Below are 25,467 nucleotides of genomic sequence, written 5' to 3'. Positions count from 1 at the left end.
TTTTAAGCGAATTAAAGTGGATGAGTCCAGAACGAAGATTCGAACATCATCAACACGTCCAAGGTGGGGTCGCAGTCGAGGAAGCAGTTCTCGACAAGAGAGAAAGCGGAGAGTGCGAGGTAGAGAGAGAAAGTAGAGAGAGAGAGAGAGTGTGAGGTTTGTGTAGTGAAATGACATTGGAGGTGAAAGATCCGACGATATTGGGTTTCGGGTATAAATAGTGAGATGTCCATTTTGCCCTTCTTATGGGTTGAAAATCTAAAAAATGGGCCACGATGTTGGTGCCACGACATCATCTGACGTCACAATTTGATGGATTTATGAGAATTGGACACTCATGATGCATTTAGGAAGTCCAGGGATGATCCTGATTAAAAACAAAAATTAGGGACTAACATGATTTCTGCCTCTAAATTGGAGTAGGCAAACTGAATTTAGTTTATATTTTAACCAAATAAAACTAAACACATAAAAATTAGATTAAATTCAGTTTAGTCCCTTGAACTTTAGGGCTAAAATCAGTTTGGTCCCTCTTTCTGGGAAATTAACCACGTTGGTCCTTGCACTTCTAATTTCCATCATCCGGGTCCAAAATTTTAATTTGGCTCAAAACATGACGTAATGTGCTGAGTTGGAGTCGACATAGAGTCCAACTTTTTAGACTTTAAACCTCCTAAGAAGGGCAAAATAGACATTTCTAATCTCTCTCTCTCTCTCTCTCTCTCTCTCTCTCTCTCTCTCTCTCTCTCTCTCTCTCTCTCTCTCTCTCTCTCTCTCTCTCTCTCTCTCTCTCTCTCTCTCTCTCTCTCTCTCTCTCTCTCTATATCGACGACCAACGCCAAAACCCCTTCTACCACTTCCACCTCCCTTCTATCTAAAGCTCCACCTTGTCTTGATCCTCATCTATAACCTCAGCCAAACCACCTTCCTCCTCAACCTCCTCATTGTCAGACCAATTCGCCTCAACTGAAGTTGGCATTTTTTCCATTGGGTAATACCCGCGGGTAATATACCCACCCAGCAACCAAAATGGGTAATACCCATGACACCCATACCTAGTCTTTTTTTTTGCGGGTATCTCCATACCCACCCATTGGGTAAATGGGTACCCAACTACCCATCTGTTTGCTTTAATATTTTTTTTTTTTGCTAAGAAAAGCATCTCTAAGAAGAGAAAAAAGAAAAAAAAAAAAAAAAAAAAACTACTCTTACACTGGGATTGTGGGAATGATTTCAGCAATTCCTTCAATTTTTCATCATATGTGATTGATCAGATGGCTCTCACTACATCACCACTCCTGCACTCCTCTCAAATCCTTGTCTCTGATTCTAGATGTCGGTGGCCACCGAGTTCATGAAGAAGATGTGCGCGTAGGACTTAGGCATCACCGCCGCCATTCTGGCCGCGATGAGAGCCATCGGCGCATGCTCTGTGACGTTGATGGCGTCGAAGCCGTAGACGACGAAGATCGGGAGCTCAATTTGAAACCAAAGGAGGAAGAAAGAGAGCAGTCCATCAACAACGAAGATCTAGAGCTCTATTCGAAATTAAAGGGGGAAGGAATGAAGATCTGGGATTTCGAGAAGATGAAGATGAATCTGGGAGAAGATGAAGATCTGGGATTTAGAGAGACGTGAAAAAATTTCTTTCTTTTTCTTTTTTTTTCCTTTTTCATCTTTTTTTTTTTAATCATAAACTTAATTTTGATTGAAAATTGTAACAAAAAAAAAAGTGTAAGAATATAGCTTAATAAGTTTTGATTAAAAAAAAAAAAAACAATTTAATAAGTTATATGGGTATGGGTAACCGCGGGTATACCCATACCTGAGCGTGTATTCAACACCCATTACCCATTTACCCATGGGTAACTTACCACTACAAATACCCCGTGGGTTTTTATGCCATCCCTAGCCTCAACCTTGCATCGATCACATTGACACACAAACCCATAGTCCTCTGCTAGCTGAATAACCCTGGTTAACAGGAAAGTAGCTCAGGAAAAACGTGGCCTTGGGATAAATTCTATAGGCTCTGCTCGATCTCAGCCCAAATTCCCAAGGGGCCGGGCTCCAGCAATCCAAACGCATTCATCTTGTCCTTGCCCAAAAGCGCCACCATGAGCTTCACCTAAAACAGTTGCTGCTGCGGCGGAGAGTAAAGGGTCGAAATTAGAAAATGTAGGAACTGAGCGTAGGTGGAGTCATGCAGCTGACCCTGAAGAGACAGCAGCACCTGGAAACTCAATGATGAAGTGACAGCGAGGTTATAAGCGGCGATCAAGAAGCGAACTTGGACCTGACGATCGGTGGGCTGCCTGGAGAGCAGGGAGTGGCAATTTTATAATTTCGCTAGGGATTGGTAGTCCGATTGAGTGTGGGAGGAGGATTGGACTGCGGAGAGGCACTTGGGGCTGTAGAAGGCGTGGAGGGAGCAGGAATGGCAGAGTGAAATGGGGGCGGTTTGAGGGTTTAGGGTTTTGAAGCAGCGGTCGCAATAAGGGGGAGGAGAGGGGTTGAGGAGAGGAAAAGCTGAGTAGAGGAGGAGAGGAGAGTTGCGGAGAACGATTTGGCAGCTTTTGAGCTAGGGAGAGAGAGAGAGAGAAGAAAAGAGAGGAAAAAAAAAAAACAAAGAGGAAAAATTTTAAAAACTAGAAATGTCTATTTTGCCCTTCTTGGGGTGTTTAAAGTCTGAAAAGTGGGCCTCTATGTCGGCTCCAATTTAGCACATGACGTCATGTTTCTAGCCAAATTCAAATTTTGGACCTAGGTGATGAAAATCAAAAGTGCAAGGACTAACGTGATTAATTATTAGAAAAATGGATCAAACTGATTTTAGCCCTAAAGTTCAAGGGACAAAACTGAATTTTTTCCTAAAAAAATTTACAAAATCAAACTGAACTGATTAGTCAATAATTGAACCGGATCGAGACTTACATTGCAATTTTCAATTAGTTTTTATGGCAAATCGAACTAAACTGCCAATATATAGTTAGTTAGAATTTATAATTTTATTATAAGTGGTCAATTCCTATGAGTTTCTAATTTATGTTATAAGCTCTCAAGCACTATATCATCTTCTCTTACTCTAACTATAATTTCTATAAATGCATTTTTAATTGCCTATAATTTTTAATTATTTTATGTAACGTTTATGTGTTTGAGGGGAAGAGACAAATATTAAGCAAAAATTATAATGATGCCCCTACTCGTTTTGGGATACAGCAGAAGAATGTAACTGAAGTAATCTCAGCTATTAGGCAATTTAGCATAGTTACAACAATACGAACACATGAAAAAAAAAAAATTCTAAGATTTTTGGTGTTTTTTGTTTTTTTTTTTTTGTTTTTTTTGTTTTTTACTCTGTTGCTACTATAGTACCATCTCTTCACTCTTCACTCTTGTGGATACTCTCAAGGCTTTTGGCCCTAACGTCTTATGTTCCAACAATTGTTAATGCTGTTGGTTTATTCTTTGCACCGAGAGGTCGGCCACAGCAGGAAAATTTGGAGGACTTATAAGTTGCTTTGAACCAAAGTAGGCCATTAGATCTAATCCCCAACCGTATTATCCTGGGAATCCAAAGGAGAATCAAAGTGGACCTTGTAGGTTATATTCTCTAAAAGATCTCTGGCCTCACATATCGTTGACGAAAAGAATGGCATACCAAATAAGCACCACCATCAGCAACAAGCAACCGCTCTAGAGTTGTAAGATCCACATTCATGGAGTGTTTGGAGTAAGGCTGGCCATTTGAGCAGAGTTTGGGCTAATTTCGGACCGAGCCAAACTGACTTAAGCTGAAATATTTAGCTCGGCTGAGCAGTACCAAGAATATCCTTCGGCTTAGTTACGATATGAGAATTTGCATACCGAATATATGTATACATACCTCTGAACCAAAAATGAAATAAGTTTTGTGAGAGGCAACATCACGAACCTCTCACCTCTCACCTCTCACATAGAAACTTTGATCTCAACTACTAAACCAGGAATTGCTCTCTTTTTTTTTTTTTTTTGTTGAGAATGAGAATCCTTTATTGAAAATAACCAAGATTACATAATATGGGAATGACCGGTGGTGGACATGAACTCCCTACTCTCCTCCCTAAAAACCGAACTAGTTCCGAGTTCGTCATCAAGAATGACATCCATGAGCCAAAAGAGCCCAACCCCTAACCACCTATTTCGCCCAACCTCACAGGCTACAGATAACCCCGAGAAACTCGATAACACCCCATAGACAACCGCCAGAGAAACCAGCGCCCTCTTCCACACCGCGTTCCAATGAAACCTGACCACGTGCAAGGATTGCTTATTAGCACATTGACCATAAGATAAAACCGAAATTAAACTAACTCGTCTCCAGCAATGACACCACATCCATGGCACATCAATTTGGCCCAACCCTACCTCAAACGAGTAGGGACCAACTATTGACCAAAGTAACCTAACCAACAACCTAACTAAAAACAAGACTCTAACCAAAACAAAATAGTCGCCGCCACAGTACTGCTCACCCTTGTCATCAGGTGACCCACCAGCAGGCCACCACTGCAGCCCCATGTCTTCGAGCGTCCCAAGTTCAAGGTGCCTAAACCATACAGCAAACCACACCAAATCTATCACCAAGAAATCGATGAAAGACTCACCGTGCTTTGCCTCCGCCATGCCCACCAACTTGAAAGCCCAGATCCACCACAGCTGCCACCTCCAGCGACCCACCGTAGATTAGAAGGCAGCGCCATACGATCCATGGTATACCGCCACCATGATCTGGGCCTCTGACCACTTTCTCCACGCCGACCGCCACCCATTCGTCCTCTACACAGATGACGCCACCTGAGAGAAGCGAAGAAAAATACCCAGCCTTGACCAACAAAATGAAGAACAGAGTAGGACCCCTGAGATCCCAAGACCCCGTCCGGCAACACCCGCCACTCGTCGATGAAGCAGAGAGCCACGACCGACGCGGGGGCTCCGCCGGACAGGCTGACAACTTTCATTAACTCTCTCCAACCCTAGTTTTGTCCTATTTTATCGGTTCTCTCTTCTCTCTCTAATTCGTACTCTATAGGAGTTGTTCTCATTATATTGTATAGAATTTCTAAATTTATACACTTCTTACATGATAGAAGTAAAACAAAGAAAAATGGTGAACCCTCATTCATCGATTTGACTTTTTACCATCAGATTCTTTCTTCCAATTCGATCTTCCTCCTTTTCTTTCATCCAGTTCTTTCATCCTCTTTTTCTTTCTTCCAGTTCTTTCATCGTCCTCTTGTTTCTTCTCTTTCCTCCATCTCCTTCTATTTTTCTCATCATCAATAATAGCATCATCAGATCATCCCCATCTACAACATCAGATTTGCATATTCATTATCATATCTGCATCTTTATTAACATATTTGCATCTTCATCATTTGATTCTAGATCTAGCTATCCTCTGATTTCTTTCCATACTTGTTATGACTGAAATTCGAGGCAAATTTTGGTATACTAATATGTTGGTAAGCAACAACAGCGGTTCGGTCTCGGTTGCAAATTTGGGAAACCGCCCAAATCGATCGATAGCTGGTTGATGGAATTTTTGATCCGTTTTTCAACCAGTTCCAACCCTAGTTTGGAGGCAAGAATTGAAGCCATGCCTTCAATATTATAAAGAATGTGTTTCTTGCAAAAACCCTATAGAGAATATCTTAGAAGAGCTCCTAAGGGGGGTGTATTGTATTTGGATTTGTGCAGACTTTTTTTTAAATGACTGACTTTTTGAAAAGTCCACAGACTCTTTAAAAAGTTGATAGACTGTTATGGATTTCTTAAAACCATTGATTTTAGCAACAGACTTTTATTGATTCATGAAAATCTATATATTTTATTATGAATGACTTCTACAGATTTCCTAGGATTTACAAAATATTAAAAAAACAAAAAACAAAAACAAAAAAAAAATAAAACAAATGCAACTCAAACACAAAACAAAATAATAACTTGTTGTCTCTTCAATGCTCCAGTATCTTCTAATAGAAATTGACTCAAATAAATGATTGTTAGTCTGTCTAGCGAGTTTGTTCTCATTCCTAATCTCCCAACAACTATTTTCGCCGTTTAACATATATTGTAACAATATTGGTCAATGTCTTGATCTATAATCAATCAATTGAAATTCAATTGTTCAACATTTTTTTGAACTATAATATAAATTCAAATTAATGAGAATAATTAATTAATAAGATAAAATTTAGTATGGTTCAAGGTCTTAGGGTTAGACCACAATATTTGAGTTTTAGGGTTCGAAGTATCACAATTTAAAAAAAAACAAAAAAACAAAAAACAAAACAAAACAAAAATCGCATTCAACAACTATAATGAACATGTTGGGTATCAAAAAAGGTTGATATCATAAAAAATTAGAGAAAAGACAAAAAATTAAGAAAGAGAGATGATGAAGGACAAACTTCTTCGTGCGTAGAGAAAAGAACTTTGATAGACTTTTTGAAGAGGAAACTTTGATTGACTTTTTGAAATCTTTAGTCTAGAGGCTGGAAAATTATTGGAGTTTGGTATGTATAGTTAATACTACAAAGTCCATGATTATCCATGATTTTCTAATTCCATAAGTATGAATGATATTTTGAATACCTCTGTACGTTTATTCATTTTTAAAAGTCCTAATTGAATACCCCTAGATTTTGGTGGAATTCATGAAGTCTTTAAAAATCGTAATTGAATACCTCAAGACTTTCATGGACTGTTAAAATTCTATATTGAATACACCCAGACTTTTAAATTTCATAGATTTCTTTAAAAGTTCCACTAATTCCATATACAATACACCCCCCTAAGACTATTAACTAATTATATTATGTAACATGATATTAATTTTAGGTTTAAATTGAAGATAGGTTGGTATATATTTTTTTTCAATTGCCTTTCTTTATGGCTTTCAATGAATCCTTTTCGGTTCACATTAAAATTGTGGATATTAAGTTTGATTGGATAATTATTAACTTACAGTAAAACCTCTATAAATGAAAAATGTTGGGACTAGAAAAATTATTGCTTTAGAGGAGCTATTATATTATGAATAAATAAATGAATTCATTTATTGATAAATGAATATTTATTACTTTAGAGAGAGTTCTATGTAATTCCTAGTTGAATTATATAACCTAGTCTAATTTGATTACGTTGTCTATCAAAGATAATCAAGATCCATTTGACAATTATGCTATACCAAATGTTTATTCGAATGAGACGTTTCAAACAGTGATCACTTTGAATAACTACTTGCTAGAAAATGAAAAATAACATACCAAACCTGGTGCATGCATTGCAATAAATTGAGAATGAATTTCAATTCGGTTAAGACACAAGGAAAAAGCAAAGGACTATACAATTATATTTTGAGAATTGTTAAATTGAGAAAATGTAAATTGTTAAAAGTTCTTTAATTATTATGTATTTTGAATTCTTATATAGTATTTTTTATGTGTTTAATCAATTATTAATATTTTTCACTATATTATTCATTTATTCATCAATTATTACTTTACATATTCACTGGGTCATTAAGGATGTCTATCGAAGATAATCAAGATCCATATGACAATTATGCTATACCAGATGTTTATTCGAATGAGACGTTTCAAGCAGTGATCACTTTGAATAACTACTTGCTAGAAAATGAAAAATAACATACCAAAATGCATTGCAATAAATTGAGAATGAATTTCAATTTGGCTAAGACACAAGAAAAAAGCAAAGGACTATACAATTATATTTTGAGAATTGTTAAATTGAGAAAATATAATTTGTTAAGAGTTCTTTAATTATTATGTATTTTGAATTCTTATATAGTATTTTTTAGGGTTAAATACTGTTTACTCCCTGAACTTTTACCTAAAAAACACTTCAGTCTCTATCCTTCTAATTTCACACATTTACTCCTTGTACTCTCAATTTTGGACCAATAAGTCCATTCCATTACTCTCTATCAAAAAATTTCATTAAATCATTGACATGGCAGACTTTTTTGGGTCAAACGCCCATTCTACCCTCGTTTTCTTTTTATTTTATTTAATTAATTAATTAATTTTTTGGAAAAGGATTTTTTTTTTTTGTCTCTTCATCTATTCGATTCCACCTTCCTCAGATCTCTCTCTATCTTTTCCTGGTTCTCAGAAAAGTCAACAGCAACTTCCTTTCTCCTTCTTCCAACCCAATACGACTAAGAAATTCCAATTCCTAAACCTCAATTTTCCCTCAAAATTAACCCAAAGCAGCGAAAGTCCAATTCATTTCAGGGATGAGGCTGTGAATTGGGATTAGTCAGTTTGGTGGGGTTGAGTCGATTTGATGGTGTCAGGTGACTCAAAGCCTCAAACAATCAAACTCATCTCTCGATTCAAAACCCAGAAGCTCACCTTAAATTCCCAAACTTTATCAGTCCCCAACCTTGAGCATACCTCTGTAGGAAGAGCAATGATTTCGTCGTCGCTTCGCCTTCATCCTCCGCACTCTCTCACAGTGATACAGTCTCACTCTCAGCCTCTAGCTTGATAGCTTGCATCAGCGTATTCTCGTCCAACAACAACCATTTTTGCACAAATCGGTAAATCTAGCTCTAACATGGTCCAAATCTCTAGTTCTTGAATTCGAATTGTTGAATGCAGAAATCTCCGACTTCGTATCTTCCATGTTCAGCACAGCAAGAAGAGATAAGGCATGCCAAGAGGTGCTCTGGAATAGAGGAGGACGTAGTCACTAGGGGGATGATTAGAGGAGGCGTGATGGTCGAAGAGATTGTTGATGAAGCAGCTGACGTCACTGTCGGAATCGGAGGCAACGTCGAAGCTGCGGGAATCGATGGGATCAATGAAGGGGTTGAAGTTGTGATGGGTGCACCAACGGGTGAGTCAGGGCGGGTCGGGTTGGTTTGGTGGCTCTAGGTAGCTAGGTAGGTGAGGAGCCTCGGCTTTAAGGCGTTGACGACTGAAACGATGGCTTTGCGGCCGAAGCCATGGGCAAATTAGTCTGGGCTTGGAAATGCAGAGCAATTCGAAGTTAAGATCCCGCAATGGAGGAGTAGGAGTGGAGAAGGGGACTGTGGTGATTAAGTAGAGGAGAGAACGGTTTGGGTAAGATATTCCGGTGCAGCAGCATGGTGACAAGTGATGGAGGAAGAGAGAGAGGAAGAAGAGAAGGAAGAGGGTACTATCAAAAAGCTCTGATGTTGACCCTAAAAAAAAAAGAATAAATGAAAAAAAAAGAAAAAAGAGAGAAAAGAATTAATTAATAATTAAAAAATAAAGTGAGGGTATAATAGTTATTTTATCGCCGAAAAACTACCACGTCAGCGCTTTAACGAGATTTTTTTAATGAGAGTAACAATAAGGACCTACTGGTCCAAAATTTTGGAGTACATGGACTAAACGTGTGAAATTATAAGGATAAGGACTGAAGTGTTTTTTGGGTAAAAGTTCAGGGAGTAAACAGTATTTAATCTGTTAAAGGAAAAACAGATTATGTGTCTTCGTCAAAGCAACTGACGGAGAGGGAATCAAGGAATCAACGATTACCATCAATCAGCACAATTAAAGATCAATCAGCATTCAATGTATTTAATGTAATTCATATTTCCGTTGTAATTCTATCCCTATATAAAGGGACTATGAAATGAAATGAGTAGACCAATTTCAATTGTCATTTTACTTTAACACGTTATTAGCACGCTCAGAGCCAATAGCCAAAGAAAAAAACCTAATTTTCCAGTTTCTTTCTTTCTCCTTCCTGTTGAAAAAAAACAAAAACCTAGAAGAAAACCCCAAACCCTAGAACAGAAAAAAAAAATTTATCTTCCTCTTCTTCTGTGCCGCCACCCTAAACCTAGAAAAAAATCCCTCAGCCCAGCGTGCCGGCACCTGCACAGCAGCCCACCGCGCACGGCCTCACATACCCTTCCAGATTGATCCGCCGGATAACAACACTCCACTGGACGCCCGCCAGCGGCCCACCGCGCACGGTCTCGCATACCCGCACTTGCACAGCCTCTGCTCAGCGCGCTGCCTCGATCTCGATCTCGATCTCGTCGCTGCTGCCTCTGCCAGCGGCTCTTCCTTCCCTCGGTTCTCCCTCCCAACCCCAGTCACGACCTCCATCAGCTTCAGCCTAGCCTCACTGCCTACAGCCCTGCGCCCAGCAACCTCCGGCCTCAGCCTCCAGACTTGGCTCTGGCCTCTCACCAGCAATGCATGGCTCCGGTCTCCCACTTGCTGTGCACGGCTCCTGCCTCTCACCTGTAGCGCACGGCTCCAGCCCACCCTCTCATCGCGCCGAAGCACATGCACACCCAGAGAAAGAAATGCAAAAAAAAAAAAAAAAAACCGAAAAAAAGGGGAGCCTCTGCCTAGACGAAGGAACAGAAACAGAAAAAAAAAAAACAAAGAAGAAGACGCGAAAAGAAAAAAAAAAGAAAGAGGAAGAAAAGAAAAAAAAACCAGGCCCAAAGCAAAGGGCGGCCCAGAAAAAACAATAAGAAGAAAAAAGGCCCTGCGGCCCATCTCTGTTAGTAAAAAAAAAAAAAAAAAAAAAAAAAGAGAAACAGGCCTTGCGGCCCAGTAAAAACAGAGGAAAAAAAACAGACCTTGCGGCCGAGAAAAGGAAAAAAAAAAAGCCCACTACTAAAAAGAAAGAGGAAGCAGTCAAGTTTTCCTGAAAGTCCAAAAACATCGCTACGCACGCCTGCATCAACACGCGCGTGCGTTAGGATTGTTTTGTTTTATCGAAATCAAGTATGTTTTCTTTATTTTCTTTTATGATTTTAATCAAGCATGTGAATTTTATTTATATTTTCTATTTTTTTTAAGCATGCTTTATACCTTATTATTTATACCTTCATTATATTTTGTTATTGAGCATGTTTAGTTAGATAATTTTGATCATTTAAAGTATGTCTTGTTCTTTATGCTTTATATGATTATCTTTAAGCATGATTATATATTTTATTGTTTATATTTTGTTATATATTATTTATGAAATTTTGAGCATGTTTTGTGCTTTTTATTTACGTTTATATCATTATTCCTAAGCATGCCTTTACATTATGCTATTATTTATATTTTATTTTTACGCATGATATATGTAGCATACATTTTGGTATACATTTGTGAAATTTGAGCATGCCATGTAATTTATTTTAATATATGCTATGTTTTTATTATTTATTACATGCTATGATTATTACTTGTTTAGAATGCTATACAAAAAGAATTGCGTTTTGCCATGATAATGAAAGTTCATGCTCATTATAAATACACACTTACTGTGATAAAGTATTTTCACATAGCATCGAAAAAATGTGACCATTACGAATCTTGGTCTTGAAATCTAATTCATATTTTTGGAAAATAATTCACGTGGATGTCTTTATGACTGCGTAATTTATATCTTCCCTCTTGTTTTATGTAGATGGCTGATCCAACTCGACCTGAGTTTGAAATTTTGGACTCAAAAGGACTTGAGTACTATCGTTGGGTTTCCGATGTAGAAACTGCCTTTGTGGCAAAAGACTACACTGCCACAATTACCGATCCCAAGGATGATGAACTATCTAACAAGGTGAAACCAAATGCCTTAATGTTTCTGAGGCGACATATTGATCCTAGCCTACGCTGGGAGTACCTTCAATTGAAGACACCCAAAGAACTGGGGGATGCCCTTAAGGGACGTTTTGGGAACATTCATGACACCTTGCTCCCAGAACTAACCGTTCAGTGGAATGAAATCCGCTTGTTTGACTATAAAAAGGTCAATGACTTCAACAAGGATATGTTGCGCCTAAAGGTACGTCTAAATTTATGTGGAAAGGAACTCACAAAAGATGATATGATCCAGAAGACTCTTTCTACTTTTCCTACTTCAGCAATTATACTAGCGAACCAGTATAGGCTGGAGTATGACAACAGCAGAATCACAACATTCAATAAGCTGACCAACCTACTGCAAGTGGCTGAGAGGCATAATGAGGTTCTTTTGAACAACAATGCCAGGTCTATTGGGACAAAGAAAATTCCCGAGGCTAATTATGGCAAAGTGAAAGGTGGAAAGAACCCCAATGCAAAGGGGGTTGGACGTGCTAATCCCTACCCACGTGGCAAGGGACGTGGGGGTCATGATATGGGTCGTGGAGGCCCTCCCAATGTATGGCGGAAAGATGGTGGTGCTGGCCTTAGTGGTCATGGAAACAAGATGCAAAGGGCACCTAAGAACCCTTCAGTCAAACAGGATAGAGTTGGCAATGAACCATGCTATAGGTGTGGAATCATTGGGCATTGGTACAAGAACTGCCAAGCAAGCAACATAGTTGCAGCCACTTACAAGAGATATAGGGAGTCTAAAGAATAAGAAACTCACTATATGGAAGAAGGAGGCCATGACCCAGATGTCAACCTCACAATTGCAGACCTCAATGGCAACAAGGAACTTGCTCAGTCAATGGATACACTAGATTTTGACTGACCTGCTTTACCTATTTATTTTCCAAAGACAGATGTGAAGGCATAATGCCTCATTTTTAATTAGACTATTACTTGGTCTTAAAGTTTATTTCAATAATGGTTTGATGAATTAGATTTATGAACAAAGACCTTGATTTGATTATCGTTGGCTTATTAATAAATTTTGAATATTATTCTGAAACACTGAATTTATTCAAATTTATTTACTACACATATTTACATGGTTCGAAATTGCACTATAAAGATGTAAAGCAATACATCTAGAAAAAGAAAAAATTATTTGGATGAAAAGATTATCATTCTACATAAATACAAATACTCTAAAGAATATGAGATACGCTCTGCATGCACCAAGAGCTAATCGAACCTTGTTAAGTATCAAAGATATTTGTACCAACGGTTATCATGTAAAAACACACTGTGAGAATGGAACTGAATACTTTTATATTACCTCTAATGAATGGGGAAAGAAACGCATTTTAGAGAAACTTATGAGTCAATCTAGTGGACTGTACCTCACTACGATTCGGATTATTGAATCCTATGTTGTCACCAACAATGAAATATGGGACACTGACTCATACAGGCTTTGGCACGACCGCGTAGGGCACCCCGGTCGTGACATGATGATCCGTATTTTAAAGAACTCATACGGTCGAGTGAAAAATAAAATGGGAGAAAAATCCGCCACACTGCAAGGTGTCGGTCCTAGTACTGCTCAAATGCAATCATTGCTTTCTGAAGTACCAGAAACACTACCTCCATCCCATTATGCCTCATTGACTATTTCAAAGGCAAATCACTCGTTTTGTAAAGCCTGCTCTTTAGCAAAAACAGGATCGAGACCTTCCTATGCTAAAGATACAAAACAAAACATTTCATTCTTACAAAGGATACAAAGAGATATCTGTGGACCTATCCATCCATAATGCGGACCATTCAAGTACCTTATGGTTCTGGTGAATGCTTCGACAAACTGGTCACATGTCACTTTATTGTCCACAAGAAATGCTGCAAAACTCCTAACACAGATTATACGTTTAAGGACTCACCACCCTGATCACCTTATCAAGTCTATAAGGCTTGATAACGCTAGAGTTTACATCAAAAGAATTTGATGATTATTGCATGTCTACCGGGATCGATGTAGAGCATCATGTACCCCATGTGCATACACAAAATGGTCTCGCAGAAGCCACCATCAAAAGGCTACAAATGGTGGCTAGGGCATTGGTTATGCGCACCAACTTGCCTATATCTGCATGGGGTTATGCAATATTGCACGCAGCTTTACTTATTCGTTTCAGACCCATAGCTAGCCAACCATTTTCTGCGTACCAGTTGGTAACTGGATATGAGCCTGACATTTCACACTTACGCATATTTGGTTGAGCAGTATATGTGCCTATTGCGCCCCCACAGCGCACCAAAATGGGTTCTCAGAGACGATTAAGTATTTATGTTGGATACGAATCCCCAACAACTATCCGCTATTTGGAACCCTTGACAGGCGATCTCTTTACCGCTAGATTTGCGAATTGTCACTTTGATGAGACAGTCGTCCCGTCGTTAGGGAGAGATAGGAAAAAGGATTTTCCAAGGGAACGACAGGAATTGTCGTGGTTTGTCCCCACTTTTTCTCATTTTGATCCCCGCACTTCACAAAGTGAAAGTGAAGTGAAAAGAATAATCGATCTTTAGAACGTAGCAGATTCGATGCCTGATGCGTTTACTGATATCGTAAAAGTGATGAGATCACATATACCAGCTGCAAATGTGCCTGCAAGGTTAGAAGTCCCCAACAAGGGGCACGGTGCCGCAGATAGAGGCACTGCAACCGCACTTAGTGGAGGTGTGGTTGAGGTCGTGGCTCCCCAAGGAAGAGGGCGAGGCCACTTGGTTCGATTGACACTCACCCAAGGAAGAAGAGGGTGAGTAAGGCACAAACCAATGATCAATGTATAGAATCCCTCTCATGAGATTGTCTCTAATTATCGTTATGTCCATGAATCAATACTGGAGGACGCTCCGATGTTAAAAATGATTCCAGAGAACAAAGAAATCTCAGAGGATTATGAGAGTGCGTATGAGTTGATAGAAAGATCTACCATACACATTGATGATATATACAGTTGCTCAAGGAATCATAGAGCACGATTATATCGAACCACGCTCTGTTGCAAAATGTCAACAAAGAGTAGATTGGCCTAAATGGAATGAAACAATCCAGGCAGAATTAGATTCTCCGACAAAGAGACAGGTATTTGGTCCGGTAGTGCTAACCCCACCAAGTGTAAAGCCTGTAGGACATAAATGGGTCTTTGTCAGAAAGCGTAATGAGAAGAATGAAGTCCTGAGGTACAAGGCTCGCCTTGTGGTGCAAGGTTTCTCACAACGCCCTAGAATTGACTACGAGGAGACATACTCTCCCGTAATAGACGTTATAACGTTCCGCTACTTAGTTAGCTTAGTAATTTCCAAAGGACTGGAAATGCAGCTCATGGATGTGGTTACTACATATCTCTATGGGGATCTAGATTCAGATATATATATATATATATATATATATATATATATGAAAGTGCCTGATGGCCTTACATTACCCAAGTTAAGTGACTCTAAACCACGGAGTGCTTTTGTAATTAAGTTGAAACGCTCACTTTACGGAATGAAACAATCCGGGCGGATATGGTATATCCATCTAAGTGACTACTTGATTGGGAAGGGATATAAGAACGATGAAGTATGCCCATGCGTATTCATAAAGAAAACAAGTTCCGGATTTGCAATTGCAGCTGTATATGTCGATGATATGAACATAATTGGTACTCTTGATGAAATAAGAGAAACCGCGAGCTACTTGAAATCCGAATTTGAGATGAAGGATCTTGGGAAAACTCAATTCTATCTAGGCTTTGAACTAGAACACCGAGTTTGTGGAATACTAATCCACCAGTCTACGTATGTCCAAAAGTCAGGGCGATATAACATGGACAAAGCGCATCCTGCTAGCACTCCCATGATCGGTCGAAGCTTGGATGCAAGGAAAGATCCATTTCGTCCAAAGGAAGATGACGAAGAGGTGTTGGGAGCTGAAATTCCCTATCAAAGTGCAATAGGTGCATTATCGTACCTAGCCTAATGTACTCGACCAAACATTGCATTCTCAGTGAACTTGTTAGCTAGATTTAGCTCAGCGCCAATGCAGCGTCATTGGAATGGTATCAAGAACATTTTCGATACCTAAAAGGAACCATTGACTTGGGACTGTTCTTTCCCTACAGAGAGACAAGAGGGACCGCAGATGGAACTGCAATCTCTAAAGGAAATGTTGATGGCGAAAGCGCCACTCCCTACACCGAAACCCCAAATGACGTTTTGGTTGGTTTTGCTGATACTGGGTACCTCTCTGACTAACATAAAGGTCGTTTCCAAACTGGTTATGTATTTACCATTGGGAACACGGCAATATCTTGGAGATCAACCAATCAAACCCTTGTGGCTACCTCCTCGAACCACTCAGAGATCATTGCTCTACATGAGGCGGTTCGTGAGTGTATATGGTTAAGAGCTATCATTACACATATTCGACAGACTAGTGGTTTGAGTTCTACCACTGAAGAGCCTACTTGCATTTATGAAGATAATGCAGCTTGCATTGAACAGATGAAGCTAGGTTATATCAAGGGTGATAACACAAAATACATATCGCCAAAGTTTTTCTACAATCAGCAACAACAGGCTCTCCTCAAGATTCAAGTGAATCAAGTAAGGTCTGAGGAGAATGTGGCAGATTTGTTCACCAAATCATTGCCTAAGGCCATTTTTGAGAAACATGTGAAAAACATAGGAATGCGAAGACTTTCCAAGCTCCCCTGATTAATGTAAGTATCAGGGGGAGGTGTAGACGTCAGGGGGAGTCTAACACACACATGTCATACTCAAATATAAAAGGTGCGTTGTGCTCTTTTCCTTCCATAAAGGCAACAACTCATGCACCATTTCGTCTTTGACTTGGCACAAGGGGGAGTGTTAAAGGAAAAACAGATTATGTGCCTTCGTCAAAGCAACTGACGGAGAGGGAATCAAGGAATCAACGATTACCATCAATCAACACAATTAAAGATCAATCAGCATTCAATGTATTTAATGTAATTCATATTTCCGTTGTAATTCTATCCCTATATAAAGGGACTATGAAATGAAATGAGTAAACCAATTCCAATTGTCATTTTACTTTAACATAATCCTATTTTTTATGTGTTTAATCAATTATTAAAAGTTCTCACTATATTTCTTTCATTTATTCATCAATTATTACTTTACATATTCACTAGGTCTTTAAGGATGTCTAGAAAAATTATTATCTTATGCATTTAGCGAGGTTCTTAGTAATATACATTGGCCCTGAGTCGGGATTGGAGAAATTTATTATTTAATCAAGGTTATTAATTTATCAAACACTCATTTATTGAGATTTTACTGTATGTAAAATTACAATTAAAAATGTAAAACTTTAGTTTTTTTTTTTTTAGTTTTTTTTTTTTATGCAAAAAGTCAAATTCTATTAGAAATACGTCCACGGTTTGAAACTTAGCGAAACCGAAGGAAAGAACTTCGATGACCAGGGCTGGTCAACGTGGGCTGACCAAAGCCAATAAAAGCATGACAGCTGTCCATTAAAAAAAAATTTGGTTGAAACCCCAAAACAGAGAAAAGAGATTTCATTCGCATCCAAATCTATATCTTAGCTCTTTTCATGAGTTCATGACCATATTAATGTTCCATAGAGCAACACAGATATATACCACTTTGCTTATATCACTCCGATCATGAACTTGCTTCCAGTAATCCATGCAGTGATACACATATTGCAAAACAAAATTAAACCATCACAAATTCACAATTAAACAAGTTCGAATAAGAGCATGCCTATTCAATTGCTCAGTAAAATTGAACATCCACACACTTGAAAAAATATGCAGATTACTGCAACATTCCTACCGAGTAAAATAACCAAAACCCCAAGATGAACAAGAAGTCAAATTTCAGCTCAGCATTGTTACACAAATTGCAAAACAAATTTGAACAATCACAAAACAACAATCAAATTCTACCCTAAATCCAATACCCATCGCTCCATCGCTTCGAATCCAATACCCATCGCTTCCAATCCCTATAATTCAGTAGTACAAGTCAGAAGGAAACCCGTATTGGAAGAGAGAGAGAGAGAGAGAGAGCGAGAGCGAGAGCCGGGGGCCAAATATGCGATTCCCATCTCCCGGTCCTCCGATAAAACGTGACGCCGCGATACTGCGAGCTCCAGAGCCTCGGTCCCCGGCGGTTCTTCTTGACCTTCTCCGGGAGAGGCACGATCCTCTGCTCCGCGAGCGGCGGAGGAGGAGGAGCACTGTTACGCTGCGGTGCTGACCCGGAGGAGAGCCTCAGCCACTGCTTGGTCGTCGAAGACCATAGGGGCAGGGGTTGAGGAGGGAAGAGCTGGATGGTGCCGGGGGGGTTAGATTTGGATGCAAATGAAATCTCTTTTCTCTGTTTTCGGGTTTCAACCAGAATTTTTTTTTTTTTAATGGACAGCTGTCATGCTTTTATTAGCTGTGGTCAGCCCAAGCTGACCAGCCCTGGTCAGCGAAGTTCTTTCCGAAACGGAATAGAACTGATATGCTAGTTAAAAAAATTTTTATCATGTTTTTGGTTTTATTAGAAGTTAGTGTGCAAGAATACATATATAGGGACCGTAAATCCTATGAATTCATTTTCTTTTTATAAATGTGGCAATAAAATGAAAAACAAATGTATAGGGACCGTAAATCCTATGAACTCATTAGTTCAAGGAGGAAAAGTTGAGGTCCACAAAATTGACTTTTGCAGACTCCCTCTTAAGGTAGAACCGAAGAAGTCTTAGAATCAATTTTGAGATAATTATATAAACAAAACGTATGGTGTCCAACCAAAAAATAAATTTTATGGGTGTGGTGTTTTCTTTTTGTTTTTAACTTGAGTTTTTTTTTTCGACTAGATTTTTAACTTGAGATTTCTTCTACCAACATATTTTGATAATTTGATATGTACTGCAGCGGTCCTATTCCATCGATTTGCTTCACATCTCCGCCGCATTTTGGGTAATATTATCTACCGCGTTGATTTTCTTCATATTTTTGTCTAAACATGTCTACAGTATTTTTGACCAACACAACAAATTGGTCTACAGTGTTGCTAATCATCTATCATTTTGTTGTGAAATAGGAATCTCACGTATATATCAAATGAAATTGACTCATACTCGATTCAATGAAATTCTAGATTGCATGTGCCAAGCAATAGACAATGTGGGCAGTGATCCGTTGCAAAACAGCTTTGTGCAAAAAGCAATGTTTCAAGCCATAGAACGTGGACATGTTAAGTTTATAAGAGTTCTATGTGAGAGAATTCCGAAACTCATTGGCGTTATGGATATAAATCATAAGGGCATGTTTCCCTTTGCCATTGAATGTTGACGAGAAGAAATTTGCAACTTTATCTATAAGTTTCGGGATTTTAAGAAAAAAATTGCCACAATTACTAGAGTAGACAAGTTCCACAATAATTTGCTACATGCAGCAGGGAGGGTATCACCATTTGGACAGCTTGATAATATCCATGGTGCAGCCTTACAGATGCAAAGAGAACTACAGTGGTTCAAGGTCAGAATCTCTAACTATATAAATTTGAAAAATTTTCCTACTTATTCATATAATTTCTGCAAAGTGATATGAGAAATGGCATAAAGTATGCAACTCACAGAGTTCTGAGCTCTCTTAGAGTATTAAACCCAAGAAAATTTTGAACTAGGATTCAAGATGGAGTATGATTAAGAAGGCTAAGAAAAGAGAGAAAATATAGAAATACGGCTTAAATTAACACCTTTTTTGCTTTTGAAAACCACACTAACTCTTTCTTTTTGGAGAAAAATATACAAACAGTACCCGACTATGCAAAACTATTATTTGGGTACCTCAAGTTTGAAGCCCGACCCAATAATGGTACATGACGACATTAACTAACAATCCACGTGCTATATTTAGAGGGGTATTTTGGTCATTTTGTTACCCAAACTTTCTCTTATGCAAATCCCTCCTTCCTCTCCTCGTCTCCTTCATCTGAGTTCTGGGTTTTGTTAGCTTGTGATTGGAAAATTCCAAAGCACTCAAACATACAAGAGATCTCAAAACCAATCAAGCAAACATTCCATTAACAAGGAAGGGAAGAATGGATTCAGAATCATGGGTCTGGATTCTCTTGACAGCCCTACAAGTTCATGAGGAACTTTGCGCTGCCCGCTACCGCCACCACATCTTCCCGCTAATCTCTGTCGTCTCTAGCTGCTTGCTTCTCTTCCTCGTCGCTCTGCCTCTCCACCACCACAATCACCTCTTGCTATTGTGTTTCCACGCCTCGTCGGTACACATTACTCACCTCTCCTCCAATTACTTCACCTCCGATTAATTTGTAACAATTTGGATTGAAGAGACTTTGCTCTACTTGAACTTGAACAGTGAACCACAATGGTTCAGTAACTCCAAAATTTCAATTTCTGCTAACCACGGTGAGTTGAAACCAAATGTAGCTGGAAAACATGGAAATTTTCCGCAAAACCAAACATCTTCTCCTCTTTGATTCTCTCTCCCAAGTTGACAGATGGACAAGAAGGTACCATAGGCTTCTTCAACTTGCTAAGATGAAGCTACCACCACCGGTCTAGCTTGCAGCAGTGGCTGGTGTCGGAAAATATGTCGGAAAACTCGAGAAGCTTTCGGGCTTCATCCTGTCATCGTCACTGCTAGTTCAGAGAAAGGAGGACTGGGCTCCGCTTTGCAGCTCCTTGAGGAAGGTAACGGCGCTAGTACGACTTTGGCAGTGATCGGAGAGTGAAGAAATTGTCGGTTCCCGGTCGGAACGAAAACGGGTGGATGTCAGAGATGCATCTCGAGCTAATCCAATACCTATTAACCAATTCAACATTCAATCTTCCTCTCCCTCCTTCCTTCTGTATGATCACACAAACAAGGAGCAATTATGGGGGAGAGGATATCTCACCTGTTGCACAAAGAGAGAACAGTGAGGGAGAGAAATCAAGTTGGTATGAATAAAAAAAAAATCTGGGTTAACACATCGAGCTAGTGACAAAATACCCCTCGTGGTTTGTCACATGGCTTGAGACTTAACGCCGTTATTGACGGCGTGTACCATTCTTGGGTCGGGCTTCAAACTTGGGGTACCAAAGTGATAGTTTTGCATAGTCGGGTACTGAAGTTAAGAGTGGGCCTTAGTTCGGGTACTGTTTGTAAAATTTTCCCTTCTTTTTGTTATATACATTTTTCAGTGATCTTTGCCTGGTCAATAACTAACCAATAAAGGTATGCCTAATTACCCTTATGTTTACATCTAAGGGCGAAAAACAAAAAAAATTAACTTAAAATTATATTTTTATAGTTGGTTGAGCATAATTTCCTTAGTAAATTACTGACCATGTGAACATTATTGGTACATTTTCTTTGCAATGACACTCATGAAAAAGAGTGGGAGTAGTTTGCAAGGAAGAAGAAGAAGAAGAATTATAATAACAACAACAAGAACAAGAACAAGAAGTAGCCGTCAATATCATCCTCTATAATTAAAAAAAAAAAAAATTGAGAGCATTATGGTTTAAAGCTCTAAGTTTTGGGGGTTTGGATAACTTTCGTAAACCAATGCTTTTAACATGTTTCTAGAAAGTGGATTTAGGCAATGACTTAGCAAATAAGTCTGCCACATTATCTTTAGATCGAACTTGGTTCACAAGGGGGAAAGACGACGTTGGCCGACGGTAGAAGCAGCGGTTGTGAGGGTCTAGGTGCATGGTGGATCCGAATCCATCATGTCATACACTGTTCTCTCTCTATAGGGATACAATATATATCATACCTCTTGAGTATCGAAAGATATCCTTCACGCCAGTCCAATAGCGTCGCGTTGGCGCAGAGCTTTATCTAACTAACAAATCCACAGCAAATGAGATGTCCAATTTTGTGCATTGTGCTAAGTACAATAATACGCCTATTGTACTTAGGTAGGGCGCTGATGCCTCTAACACGTCTTCGTCATTATCCCTGGGATGAAACAGATTCTTTTTAGGGTGAAGATTACGGACGATCATGGGAGTGCTCGCAAACTTAGCTTTATCTTCATTAAAACGCCTAAGTATTCAACGACACGGTGCTCAAGTTTCAAACCAAGACAAAACTATGTTCTCCCAAGATCTTTCATCTCAAACTTGAATTTCAAATAGAAAATCTAGAACTTGTCATAAAAACGCACAGGCATAGTTTATTATTGACATATCCCTTCCCAATCAAGTAATCACTTAGATGGTTATACCATATCAGTCTTGATCGTTTCAATCCATATAGTGAGCGTTTCAACCTTATTGCAAACACATTCAGTGGTCTAGAGCCACTTGACTTGGGTAAGTAAAGTCCATCAGGAACCTTCATGTATATTCTTGTAACTAGATCCCTATAAAGAAATGTTGTGACCACATCCAATAAGCTGCATGTTCAATTTTTCAAAAACTATCAAACTGACAAGATAGCGGAACGTAATAATGTCCATTACGAGAGAACATGTCTCCTCGTAGTCGATTTTAGGGCGTTCAGAGAAACCTTGAGCCACGAGGCGAGTCTACAACTCGTTTTTTCTCATCATGCTATCTCACGAAGACACATTTGTGTCAAATAGGATTCATGTTAGGTGGTATTGGCACAATAGGCCTAAATACCTTCATCTTCACTAGAAAATCCAATTCAACCTAGATTGCAACCTTCCATTTTAGGCTAAATTACTCTAGGATGACATTCATCAATGGAGGAAGGTTCAATGCCATCAGACTCAATAATCACACACACAACGGAATACGCGAATACATCATCACTAAAGATGGAGATTCAATCACGTCCCTTGTACACTAGTGTAGTTTATAGAGATCTCTACATTCTCAGGAATAGGTTCTAACGTTGTGGCGTCCCCTAATGATAACCATAATCCAAAACATATTTATGAGACAGATTTTGAGTGTCGATGATCAAAGGATCTGGTTGTGCCAAATTCACTCTCTTTCTAGGGCGAATATCCTTCGAACCTACGGTCTCCCACGCTTCCTAGTTGGGGCCATGGCCTGCAACGCCATAGTGCTACTATCTATTGTGTTGGCGTTATACACACTTCTATTTAGGAAGCCGTTACATTATCTCATAGGGATGTCAATCCTTGCAGGCATGTGTGCAGCAATTATGTGTGATGTCATCACTTTAGAGGGGATCAAGATGAGACAAAATGAGGACATACAGCTTACGGGGCTCCAGCCCATAATTGCGCCACCATAGGGGGTCGCTATCTAGGATGAAGCCAGTGGTGGACGGTGCTAGCAGTCTGCAGCGGTGGTCATACGTAGTCCAGGAATCAACTTTTAATTCTTGCTTTCTTTCACTCGAGAAATGATGTCCGTGTAAAGTCTTTAATATACGGATCATCATATCACGACCAGGATAATCTAACCTGTCATACCAAAGTCAATATATATCTGAATCTAAGTGATATTCTCTTATAATATTATTGGATTCAATAGCTTGAATAGTGGTGATATAAAGTTCACTAGAAAGGCACATAAGTTTCTCTAAGATGCATTTCTGCCAGCATTCATTAGAGATGATGAAAAGGAACTCAGTTCATTCTCACTATGCGTTTTCACATGAAATCCGTTTGCGTAAATAAAAGCTTAGAATTAACATAGAGTCGATATGAATGAACTCAAAATTTTATTCACAAGCCAACGGTAACATCAGATTTTCTAACTATGAAAATCTAATGCAAAACAATGGTCATCACTTAACTTCTTTTGGTAACTCCAAATTAGACATGACTAGGAAAGAAGGAAGAGATGTCGGTGGAGCAAAGCTCTCTTAAGCACCACTAATCTCAACTACTTTTCTAGACATCATGCCTACTTTGGATGAGCCTAGCTAAAGGAAAGCTAATAACCAATTGCATCTACTAAAGTCAATGGCAATTGCCTTATTACATCAATCTTAGAAAAATGAAAGACTAAAACAAAATCAGCGGTCTCTTGATCTTGACTAGAGTTGAAGATCTTCATCTTGATCTTCTTGTTCCACATTTTGAGCTTCTCTTACTTTGCAATATGCTTTGTAAGCATTGACATAATACTCTCAGAGGCTCTACAAATATGCTCCTACTGACTAGATGCTCCACATCGGAAACACACATCTTTATGGTCGAACTCCCTTGATTGAGGCATGCTATTTGCGTGAGTAGAATGTCCCCTTAGACACTTAACAGCAACAACTTGTCTCTTCCCACGACGGCCTCCTCGGTGTTGTGTCCGCTTATTCTAGCAGTCACCTTCTTGAGCAGAGCGATTATACAGACCAAAACGTCTAAATTAATCTCTATAGTTAGGATTTAACTTACGGCGTCCTCCCTTAGAGAAGCCACTATAATTGGACTCTAGAATAGTAGTTGTTTCCACGGGTTTCAAATTATATTTCTTCACAAGAATGTTGTCATGCTTTCCAGCAATAGACATAGCTCCAATAAGCTCATGAAATCTAGTGGTCCGTCTTGCATTAACATCAATCTGATAGTTCTTAGCAACCATCAGTGCAGAGACAAGGAAGGTGGAGACAGTCCTCTCAATCAACATAGCATATGTGATTTTTTAACACAGTACTCCATCAAAGATTTGATGCGATGGGCTTCCAAATTGTATATAAGAACGAACTTGAAATCATAGAAGCAGAGATTAAGCCATCTCACTTCTAAATCCTAAAGTAGGGAGTCACGAACATTCCCTCAGCCTTAGCAAATGACATATCATCAGTATGATTATTTTAGAATGATTCACTTCCATAGCATCAATAGTAGCTTAGGTAAGCACGTCAGTGGTGCGTTCTCGAATCGCATATAGGATCCTTTAGGCCCTGAGATGTTCTCGGACATCACGAACCTATTTGTGATATCCAGTGCTCGTTGTCCCCAATGGAGCAAAGTCTAGTTTGTTTAGGTTACTCATCCTGAAAAAGAACAAGGAAAGGGATAGTTTCGGAGCTTAAAGCTACCACAAAAACAATATGAATTTCTAAGCATAATCGCTCCCAAGAATTCAATTCCAACAGATCTTAGATTAAATCGAAACAATGTGCAGTGGTCGATCGTTTAATAAAGTCTCGATAAACTGAAGTTTGGAGATAGCATGAACTCCCATAGTTTGGTTTAAGAATCTCACGTAAGAAGAATGTGGGAGGTAGAAGAAGGGAGGTTGCAAGTGCCCAGAGAAAAGAAATTACAGAAAACTAGATGAAAGCGGGAACTTTAATTGAAAAATTTTCCTGAAAAATTACCCCAGAAAGAGTTTGTCAGATATTGGTCGGAAGTTGGCCGGAAAAAGACTGTTGGTGGCCAGGTCTGGCTACTGCTGGATGATCGTGGGAGGAGTCTCGTTGCTGCTAGCCGGTGTGTGGCCGAGGCTAGGGGTGGGTTGGATTCCAATCAGTTACGTTCCTAGCCTAAACCGCAAATCGAACCGAATTTAGAATCGGTGCGGTTTTTGTATTTTGAGAAGTTTCCACTGAAAACCGAACCAACCCAAACAGTTCGATTCGGTTCGGTTAGGCCCAGTTTAGGTTTTTTTATTTTTATTTTTTTTATTTTTAAAAAACAGATTTTTACCAAATATACTTCTTTGGTATTGTAACTCAAGAAGTTTTTGTTTCTTCAAACCTATAATAATAATCTATCACAATGAGTTTAGAAGTTTACTAATGCATGCTTTGTACTTCAATGGACAATAATCTATAATTCCATACTCCAGAGTCCATATAATTCAATTGATATAGTCCAA

This window comes from Rosa chinensis, chromosome 7, assembly GCF_002994745.2.
Source record: "Rosa chinensis cultivar Old Blush chromosome 7, RchiOBHm-V2, whole genome shotgun sequence".
NCBI lineage: Eukaryota > Viridiplantae > Streptophyta > Magnoliopsida > Rosales > Rosaceae > Rosa > Rosa chinensis.
Note: the sequence above shows the minus strand (reverse complement) of the source record.